This window comes from Nannospalax galili, unplaced genomic scaffold (genome assembly GCF_000622305.1).
Source record: "Nannospalax galili isolate Female #2095 unplaced genomic scaffold, S.galili_v1.0 scaffold411, whole genome shotgun sequence".
In the NCBI taxonomy this organism is placed as follows: domain Eukaryota; kingdom Metazoa; phylum Chordata; class Mammalia; order Rodentia; family Spalacidae; genus Nannospalax; species Nannospalax galili.
Genome location: NW_008329714.1, coordinates 1709645 through 1721281, shown reverse-complemented (window position 1 = coordinate 1721281; position 11637 = coordinate 1709645). Strand labels below are relative to the sequence as shown.

General features: G+C 42.6%; 1 pseudogene; it reads right to left on the bottom strand.

Moving 5' to 3' along the window:
* Positions 1-370: 370 nt before the first annotated feature.
* The window catches only part of LOC103741088, a 15500-nt pseudogene continuing 4233 nt past the window's right edge, over positions 371-11637 (bottom strand).

Below are 11637 nucleotides of genomic sequence, written 5' to 3'. Positions count from 1 at the left end.
CATATAAATCAATTTCACAGCAAATATTTGGTCTAATTCTAGGTGCAAGCAATTGCCCTGGCAAGACTGAATGACACAGCCATGGCCAGCTCAGCTGTGTCTACAAGCAACAGAATGCTCTTCAAGCCCCAACCAGCACCTCATGAAAAGAGTTTTTGTTCTGTGCTGTGGAGTCTCCCATTTCTCCTTGAATTTCTTCATGTTTTCTTTACTGATCATTTTTATTTCCTCTGTGGTTTCATACAAGTCAATCCCTCTTTCATGAAGGAACTAATGCCAATTTGAAATAGTTTCATAAAAATTAAATGTGTCATTTTGTTGTTGTTATGGCCCAGATTTATTGAAAATATTAAAGAATAGCAAAAAAGATTCAAGCAGCACCACGTGGTCCTTTGAAATTCATCCCAACTGTAGGCTGACTGACCTGCAGGTTAGAGAGGCTGCCAATGTCTGGAAGCTTCTGCAATTCCTTACTGTCGGGATCTACCTCAATGATTTCCTGACCCAGTACTGAGATCTGAAGAACATAATTACCTCTTCTCTCTCTTTCTTCCTCCTGAAACTTGTTGGAGAGCCCTCTCACAGGACCTCTCACAGGCCCCTTTATCAGATGTGTGACATAGCCTGCTACCTTGCGGGAGGTAATGGTGATCTCCTCACATGTGCTTGTTGGTATGGAAATCTTTACCTAGTTATGTATAGTATTTCTCAATGATGAACTAGGCCACCTACTTCACAGTTTTGGTGTGAACGTGGCCCACATTGGCAAGTCCTGGTAAAAGAGGAAACAGGAAGCATAGTCTATAAAGAGCAGACCAGAAAGCCATGAATGTGTTATTTTTAAAACAAGCTTGACTGGACCCAGGGTCCTAAATAATATCATATACGTTAATGTGGCCTCTATTCCACTGAGATGCTCTGTTCTCTGCTGACGTTTCTTTGTGGCCTGAGCCCTCTTCACGCGTAGCCCACAGCATCCACATAGACATATATTTTACCACTTAGCAACTGCAGACAGCAATGAATTAAGCACCTTCCTTCCAAAATTTCTGGCGAACATCCCAAGATTGATTCTATCTTTGGGTCACTCACCCACACCAGAAGAGAAAAGAAAGCTCTGATGGACTACTCTGCCCTGAGGTAGAGTGCTGTGACACCTATAGCTATCATTATACTTCTACCTATATCTATACCACTCAGGTTAAGATTCATAAGTGATTTTCCTGTAAGAAAAAGCAAGCTATTAACAGAATGAGAGGGAACAGATACTAGGTAGGGAACACAGTTCCCAAGCTTATGATGCCCTCTCTTCTTGGAGCTACATAATTTCCCTTCAGCACTGTCAAGGCCTGTACTTGGCCCTGGGTTCATCCTTACCTGGTGCAGTGTGATCTGTGTTCTCTGATCCTAATGAAGACTTTATCACCAAACTCACCTGAGATTCAGAAACTAGACCAGAGAGGGTCAATCTATAGGTGTTGGGCTGGATGCCAAAGTAGCCACCTCGGTCCCTGTTCTAAAGGATGCTTTCTCTTTGTTCATCCCCAGCAGCCTCAAGTTGCTGAGCCAGTGCTTAATTCAAAGCTTGAAATCCATTAAAAGCCAAAGCAAGGAACAGAAATGAAATACCCTCATTAAATTTGTGTTCAGTAGGGTGTGTGCATAATTCATCCAACACCATCAAATATAAATGTTCCAATGTTGGGAGGGATGGAGCCGACACCACAGAAGTTTGGAGCCCCTTAGAAAGAGATGTGGAGAAGAGACAAGCTTTGCAGGGCCCTTCTCAGAGAAGTAATGAGATATGGCACCAGAGAACTTCCCACAAGGCTCCTAGATGAGGCCATGCTCAGCCACAGTGCCTCCCACCAGCCTCTCTGTGGGTACCTGCATGTTTATAAACTCAGTTCCAGCTTCCCTCTGAGCTCGCGCTGGGCTGCTAGAGCTTCTGAAGTCTATGGAACAGAGGCTCCCTGGGCTGTGGATTAGAAGGGAAAATTGAATGTGGGAAAGATGTGCTCCTGCTGTCCAGCTCTGCTCACCTGCAGGAAGCAGCAGCCCCAACCTGCAGCTTTTACTCCACCAGCTTAGAGCCAAACTGAACGGGTGGGAGTGGTTACAGGGGATTTCTTTGTGCAGAGAATAGAGTCTGATGATCCTGGGGATGTTTTATATTAAGAGAAAAGCCCTACTGCTAACACATCAAAATTATAAACCCATCTGAGCTGTACTCTGATCTCGACATCTAACTCCTAATAATGGTCCTTTCCAGAGAAGCTGCATCCTCCTTTCATGGCCATATTCTACCCAGCGAGCTTGATGACTTCCTCTTCATGTGCCTCCTCCTCTTTTTCCTCCTTCCCCAATTCATCCTCCTCCTCCATATCACCACTGTGGTATGGATCTTAAATGTCCCCCAAAGGCCATGTATTAAAGGCATGGACCCCAGCTGATGGCATTATGGGTATCACTGGGACCTTTAGGAGGCAGAGCCTGTAGGAGGAAGTTAGGTCATTGGAGCATGTCCTAGAAGGGGATATTGGAACCTTAGTTTCTGCTGTTCTCTTGTTTTGCTTCCTGACTGCCATGAGGTAAGCAGCCTCGTTTACCATGTGCTCCTATCACAGGATGTTCTGCCTCATGCCAGGTCCAAAGGGACAGAGTCACATGACTATTGTCTGAAACCTCTATAACTGAACCAAAATAAGTCTTTCCTCCTGAAGTTGTCTCGAGTATTTTGTCAAAGTAATGGAAAGCTAGCTAACACAATCATTATCACAACCACATTATTTATTTGCTTAACTTCTAAAGGAATCAAGCACTATTTAGTATATATGCATAATCTCATTTAAACTTCAAGCACACTAATTCTACCACTGTTGAGGTGTTCACAATAGCTTCCTCTCACCTAGCTCTTCAGAAAGCTGACATCTTGCCACTATTTGAATGTCAGCTCTTCAGAGAAGAGTTCCCTGATGACCCCAGTGTTTGTGAGCTATGACCCAGCCAAATCACAACCACACTGTGTACTTTGGTTCCCTTTCACGATGCTTAGTACTGGGCAAGAGACTCATTCCTCTTCAGCTCTTAATTATTCATATCTGTGTCACACAGCAGGTGAACCTGGTCGGAGGGGCAGCTCATCTGTCTTGGTGTTTGCTAGATCTTCACAGCCTAGAAAAAATGATCTGAGTAAAGGCAGTGCTTAAAATTTGTGGGGAAAAAAATGAACAATTCTATAAGGGAAAAAATGTCATGATCTCCATGTTCCTGAGAAGGAAACTGGGGCACAGGCAATGTATTTAACTGAGTGATTTTCCCAAAGTCCATGGAAGAAAGGACTGAGTCCAGAGCTGGGAACCATGCTTCTAGCCATTGCATATCTGCTTCAGCTGCGGAACCCTAAACCATGATGCACCCAAACACTTCTTCCTATATTTTTCTAGTACCAACTCTGTCTTTATTCAGGGTCAAATTCACCAAACCAACTGAACTGGTAGATTGGACAACAGTTTATCAGAGGTCAGTTCTCTCTGACCCCATTTACTTTCCCCTATTTTCTCATCCCATTGCAGATTTGTGTAACCATTGATTCATGTTCATATACTAATTTAAAACACTTTAAAACAACTCTGTGTCTGCGGGACTGGCCAGATACATACTTCTATCTGGATGCACAGTGCCACAGACACCCTAATAGAGAAAACAAGACAGAGCTAATCTTCCAGTTGACAGTAATGGTGAAAGAATTAATTGCATTGTGGGGCAGAAATAGCTTCTTTGAGATTGTCATCCTTGGTTGTCCTGGGCTCTCATTTGGTTCTCAGGAAACACAACGTGAATTTAACAGAGTTAAGCTTTCTTCAAAAATTTTCCCATAGTGATCTTCACCCTCCCTATTGGTTTGAGGAGTGTGGGCTCTGAAAGCATGGTACCCACGTTATTAGGAATCAGATCAGGGTAGCAAACAGTGTCTACTCTGTTCAGTATCTAACATGGGATGTAATTCAGCAAGTCCATTACAGGGTACAGGGAGCTCTTGTAAATCAAACTCCAAGTTACAATATTGTCACGTGAGAGAGTCCAACCTTATTTCTCATAGCAGACCTAAGAAGCCCAGGGAACTATAATGATCCAGGAGGTTGATCTCCTAGGATTTTAGGAGACATTTACAGACCACTTAGCTTGCTGTAAATGGGTTTTAAGTATTTATGGGGTCATAGAGTACAAGAGAAATTCATTCATCATGTGACAAAATGTCACAGGATTCCCAGCCTCCCTGGTTACTGGATGCATGCTGGCTTCCTAAGAAGCCAAGAAGATTTTCAACCCCTGTGAAGAATGGAAACATGGAATTTAGAGACTGGACCTTCCTCTGGGCTTCCTATATTTACCTTCCCCAAGGGAGTGAGTCACTCGCCATAAGGTGACTTGCAGTGGACCACCCACTATGATGGGACTTGGAGTGTACTACTCATTATGATGGAACTGCTGGGCTTGGCCACACATGCATGACATGATATGAGACTTAAGACCTCTGCATTCCAGATTCCTCAACTGTAAGACCTAGATAATAAGGTCCTCTACCTCACAGTACTGATGTTAGAAAGAAAACTAAATGCCTTTATCCCAACACTATGCCCACTGCATGGCAAACAACTATCCATCCATTGGTTGAGACCATTTTGATTACTCTCTTTCCTCTTCTATAGCTAGAGTTTTCCTTCTCTAAAGGGGATATTACAAATCTGTGCCCAAGGGCACTGTGGACATATATGAGACTGGATTGGACTTGACTGTGTTGAATAAAATCCATGCCTTGATTTAGCTAGAATATTCTTGGCCACCATGCTGTCTCTGTTTATCAGTCTTTTCATGTCGCCTCCTGGCACTCCCCCATTACATCCTATGATCCATCCCCATTGTAATTATTCCATGCTTTGACCATGACAAGTCTGTTATTTTTCATTTCCATAAGTGTTTGCGTGGTATTCTTCTGCCCAGTCACATTGTTTCCCTGAAGTTCTCCATATTCACCACCTCCTTTCCCCTGACAGCTCTGTCTTTACAGATCTCCCCTTAAATTGCACTCTTTATTTTTCCCTCTCTAGACCATATTAGAGGTCCCTGCTGTGACTCATTCAACCCCTACATACCAGTCTACTGTTGCCTGTCCAAATGTCCAAGCTTCTCCCTAGGGTTTCCTTCCCCAAACTTACCCAAAGGTGTTTTGCATTTATGATCAGTAGGTTTATGAAATAAAAAACTGGGAACAGCTAAATTTGAGTTACTATAAGATTACCAATTACTGAAGAAAAAAAATTACTTACTGTCTTAGCTTCAAACGCCAGTCTAACACACTTGGAAAGAAGGGACCTCAACCAAGAAACTTCCTCCTTTGGATTGGCCTGTGGGCATGCCCGAGGGACATCTTTTAAATTGTTAATTGAGGTGGCAGGGTCAACCCACCATTGGCAGTGCCACCCCTGGGCAGGCCAGCCTGGGTTGTTTAAGAAAGGTAGCTAAGAAAGAGAAGAACAAACCAGTAATCAGCATTCCTCCGCAGTCTTCAGTCTTCACCTTAGCTTTGACTTCCAGATTCTTGAGCCCTGGCTTCCCCTTGGTGATGGACTATAACCACAGTAAACCAAATAAACCCTTTCTTTTGCAAGTTGCTTTTGGTCACTGTTTTATCACAGAAACAGAGAAACAAACTGGGACACTTGCTTATCTGCAATTCAAATTTAACCGTGCATTCCACATTTCCTCCATCAACGGGTTCTTACTGCTGGTGACTGGACTCATATCCCTTAGGACTTCAAGCTGAAAGTCTTCAGCTGAAAGACAACTACCTATAACCTGAGCTTCTTAAATTTACTACCACAGCCCACTGACAAAAGGTGAGATATGAAATTTCTGCAACTTAACAAGTAGCCCTGTGGTGATCTCCGCAATCCAGTTATGCCTAGGGTTCACTTCCAAAGATGCCTTCCTCCAAGATCTAAACAGACCCGCTTTCTCTTCCTGCCCTGAAGCCAGGGCTACACTGAGACCTCAGCTGCAGCAGCTCAGAAGTCTAGGCGCTTCCAGACAAGACAGGGGCTTTTGCAATTTCAGGCTCCAAGGTAATTTTATTTCAAGAATACCATTGCCTTTTCCTGCTAGCTGGCCTTGCAGAAGAACTTCTTAATGGGCTTAGTTAAATCTGCCCTCCAAGGGGAAGTTTTGGTGCTACAGCCTCACCCCTCACTAAAGGACAGATTATGATTCAGATCTCCTGCTTTCTCCCCAGCATCCTGAAGTCCTGTATAACAGTAATTCCTTTTACATTCTGCACTTATGAATCCCACTACAGGTATTTGTTAAGTAGGATGGGAAAGCATATATGATGAACTTTGTATGGGACAAGGAGCAAAGTGCTTTGTATTTTTAATCTCTCAAATTTCACAGAACATTATTGGGTCAAAAGCCAAACTCCCATTTATAGAAAAGGAAACTGAAGCAGACGTGGAGAAAATCGTCTAAGTAAACAGCCTAGAATATATAGATAGTGTAAAGGTTTAGATTTACAAAAAGCTTTGTGAAATGGTATCTTTTTCACCTCAGTGATTCTGGGGCTTGGTCATGTGGCAGATATCTTTATAAATGTAACACATGAGCCTGTGTGCTGGGACAATTCATGTTGCAAGTGTGTCCTGTGGCCGTGGGGCAAAGGGGCAGAGATACCTGGAGCACACTGAACCCAGGCTTAACTACAGTCAACTCCAACTCACTTGCAGCCCAGACACAGCCACCCAGCTACACCCAGGACTGGTCACTTGAACTATGGTTAATTTGCACACTTGGAAGCCATTGAGATTTCAAGGTTGTTTTCTTAGTAGCAAAAATTCATTCTTATAGGTCAAAGACCATGCTTCCAAGATCCAAACCCATAAAATCTGTGCCTGTCTATTCCTTAAACTAAGCACAGGTTCTCCACGGCACCTCCATGGCACCTCCACTTGTCAGCCACAGTGTCTGTGACTTTCGGGGGCTGGAGCCTGGGAACCTGTCAGAGAAAGGGAACTGTAAGGCACAGGAAGCAGTATGGTCAGTATTTATTCCCTGGGAAAGCAAAGTCCTTTTTCTGGTTTTCAGGGCCAGGAGCCCCACACATGACAGTTGCTGGGCTCATTTCTCATTTCCCTGAGTGCAAAGAGCACCTGTCAGTGTCCTCAGGGCTCTCCTCACCACAGGATGGCACCAGTATAAACAGGAGGCTCTGGACCTCACACTCCCCAGCTGCCTCCAAAGGAATATCACAAATCAGTCAAGTCCAGAAAGTCAGGCACTGCACTGTAAAGAAACCATTGCTGATAACCAGAGACCCAGGCTGTGGGGTGAAGGAAACTGAGCTCTGAGGCTCACAGGAACTTTTGGAGTCTGGGAAATTCTGGCCCAACTTTCAATAATGGATCTCTTATCCAAATATAAGTCTAGGCCTGCCTTCCACATAGGAGTGAAGGGAAATACCCTTGCAGGGCCCCTAGCCTTGTCTATATGAAACTTTCTGTAAGTTTCCAAGAGTAGTTTTTCTCAGAAATACTTAAGGCTTGTTTAACCTATATTCATGTAGATGTAGATGTCTATATTAGGTCTGGTATCTCAACCTTGCTGTCCCCATAGACATACACACATAGATATGGCTATGGCTATATATGCACACATCCACACACATGGACGTATATGTCATTCGTTTATTGCAGTATAATTTAAGCACACTAAATCCCCTATTTCTGATTGCACACTTACATGTTGTGATAAACACATAGTGTTTATATGTGTCACTACCACCACCATGAACAAGATAGAGAGTGGTTCAGTCACCTCTTAAAATTCCTGAGCCCTTTCCTAAACAATGATCATCCCCACTCCTGATCCTGAAGATGACTGATTTGCTTTATCCTAACAGTTTTACTTTTCTAGAATGTCATAAAAATTGCATGGAGACTTTTTATTTGCCCCTTTTCACTGCCAAGCAATATTCTGGTATATTTATCCATGTAACAGTACAAAGACATAGATAGTTTCCAGGTTTTGATGAAGATCAATATAGCCAATGTAAACATTCATGAACATACTTTTTCTGTGGCTTCAGTTTTTCATTACTCTTAAGGTAAATATCTAGGAGAGGGATTGCTAGGAGAGGGATAGCAACAACAAAGACAGGACGAACTGTGGGAATCAGCATGTTTTGGAACTCTGGAAATGACCCAGAAGCTTGAAGCAAGTTGTAAAATTCTTTTTCAGGAAGCAAACACCAAAGAACAAACATGCTGATTTTAGGTTCAAGTGAGGCTCCCAGGTCTCTGTGGGGTCTTAACCAAGTCCCATCCACTGTTGCCTAGCTCCTAACTGGGAAAACAACATTCCACACTCCTAGACTTGAAGAGAAAAGACAGACAATATTTGCAAGATCTATTATTAACACTTTTTCTTCACTGACGATTTCCCAGGAAGGCCAACCTACAAGATGTGCGTTTTGCTGACCTTGACTCTAGTGCTCAAGTCGCTTGTGGGAGAATGTATTAGTCAGGGTTCTCTAGAGGAACAGAACCCACAGAATGCAGGTAAATTATAAAATGAGCTTGTTAGCTTGGCTTACATTATAGGGACTGGGTAGTCAAACAATGGCTCTCTGCAAACTGTAGAGGCTGATCAGTCTATGAAGCTGGATGCCCCAGCAGTCCCAATCCAGTGCTGAAGACCTGAAGCTTCCTGGAGAGTCACTGCTTTTAAGTTTGTGTTGGAAGGTCAAAGAAGCTCAGGTCTAATGTCAGCAGAGCAGGAAGAACAGATGTGTACTCACCCAATAGGAAGTGAAGGCAGGCAGGCGCTAGCCTCCCACACCTCCAACCTCTTTATACTGGGCCAACCATTGGAAGGTGCCACCCACTTTGAAGGCGGGTCTTCCCCTCAGTTAATCCTCCCAGAGGTGTGTCTCCTGTGTGGTTCTAGATCCCATCAAGATGGACAGCAGTACCAACTACCCCAGAGGCGAAGTGGTTCTACTTCTACTTTCTCACCTCACACGCAGATACATGGTTTATGTCACATGCACACACATGATTTTACATATCTATATAAAATCTAAAAACCACAAGTAAGAGACAGCCATAAGATATTTGACTTTCTGGGACTAGCTTAATTTCCTTATCGTTATCTCCAGTTGTACTAATTTTCCTGCAAACAACATAACTTCACTTTTCTTTATGGGTGAAAAAATTCCATTCCATAAGAATGTTGTACTTCCTTATACATTCCTCGTACTGGACACCTTGGTTGGATCCATAACTTAGCTGTTGTGAATAGTGCTGTAATAAACACTGATATAGCAAAGGACAAGGAAAGATGCCTCCCCAAACTGAGACTTTTATTTCTGGGCTCTGCATTCAGTTCCACTGGTCTGTGGGTCTGCACTATTAAACTATGTTGATTACTATGGATCTGTTATATATTTTGAGTTTAGGAATTGTGATGCCTCCAGCTTTGATCTTTTTTTTTATCCTCAAGATTGCTTTGGATATTTTGGGTCTCTTATGCTCCTGGATGAACTTCAGGATTTTTTAAATAGTTCTTCAAAGATTGTCATTGAGATTCTGATGGGAATTGTACTCAATCTGTTGATCAGTGCATGCTGTATGCAGACTAGGAGTAAGACACTGAACCTCATCCATATTTACAAGTAATAAAAAATAAAACAATGAAAAAAGAAAAAAAAACCTGCAATTATATAAATGAATCAAATAGAAATTTTAGAGTTGAAAAGTACAGTGATGGAAATGAAAATTCACAAGAGAGTCTCCACAGTATATTTGAACAGAGAAAAGAAAGTGATATCAAGACAGGCCAATGGACTGCCCATCCTGAGCAATGGGCAGGGAAAGAAAGGGGAAAAATGAGCAGGAGCTGATTGCTGTAGGGCTCCAACCACATACAGAATGGAAGTCACAGAAGGGAAAAGAGAATAGAGTAGAAAAATCTATTTAAAAATAAATGGTTAAAAATTGCAGATCTGTTGGAAAAAATTCAGCTTACACACCCAAAAAACTCCACACACTTTTTTAGGAGCACAAACTCAGAGTTTCACACCACAATGTCACAATTAAACTGACCAAAGCCGAACAGAAAAATCTTACAAAGGTGTAGGAAGTGATCAATGATGTACAAGGATCCAAAATAAGATAAATATAATCAGCTTACTCTATTATAGTTCCTCTGAGTTTCCCTGTTTTGAGTAGAGATTTTTGTTTGTTGACTGAATCATTTCTATAAGCATGGATTTATTTATTCTCTGAGAATTTCATACATGTATACAAAATATTTTGATCACATCCACCTCCAACTCCCCCTCCAACTCCTCCCAGACCCCCTAATCCACTGAGTGCTGCCCATATGTGCATGGGTGAGGGCCATCCACCAGAGCACGGACAACCTACCAGGGGCCACTTCTGTGAAGAAAACTGACTAACCCAGGAAACATTAATTACCAATAACTCCTCAGCTAGGAGTGGCACTTTATACAATCCTCCCCATCCATTTTGGAATTTTGACTGACTTGATCTCCTGTGTCCCAGGCTGGTCTCACTTGCAGTATAGCTGAGGATGACCTTGAATTTCCAGTCCTCTGGCTTCCACATCCCCAGAGCTGGGATTACAGGTATGTATCACCACACTTGGTCTATATGGTGTTGAAGCTCAAACCCAGTTCATCAGTCACGTTAGCCAAGGATTCTACCAAATGAGTAACTTTCCTAAACTGAACTTTACTTAAAAAGTTTTGGAGTATTTGCATTTACATAATGAGATATACTGGAGCTGAGACCTAAGTCTAAATACAAAATTCATTTATGTCTTGTATATACACCTGTACACATAGCTTGGGGGCGATTTCCTGTGATATTTTAGTGCACCAGCATTTAGACTATTCCTATTACATACAGCTGTGTGTGGAATTTTTCAGTTGCGATATCCTGTTGGGTCTCAAAAGCTTTGAATTTTTTGTTCTTTTTGAGACAGGGTCTCCTTGTAGCCCAAGCTGGTCTGAAACTCAATATGTAGACCAGGTTGGACTTGATCTCACAGAGATCTGCCTACCTCTGCCTCCTGAGTGCTGGAATTAAAGCTGTAAACAACCACTCCCAGATGATTTTTGGGTCTTTTGCACTCCATTATCCTTTTTAGGATTTTTTTCTTTAGTATTTCTGTGAGGAATATCAGAATTCTGATGGGGAAAGTACTGCATCTGTGGATCACATTCTGTTGTTCAGCCATTTTTCACAATATGAGTTCTGCTGATCTATGAACATAGGATGCCTCTCCATCTTCTAGCATTGCCTGTCTCTATGCTTACTGCAGCACTGTTCACAATGACCATGTACCTATCAGCTTAGATGACTATCCAAGATGAGTGAGCCCTGGGGCTGGTGAGATAGCTCAGCAGTTAAGAGCATTCAATGCTCTTCCAGAGGATCCAGGTTCCCAACACCCACATGGTGGCTAACAACCATCTGTAATTCCAGTTCCAGGGGATCCAATGCTCTCTTCTCACCTCTCAGGAAACTGAATACATATGGTTCACACACACACACATAAGCA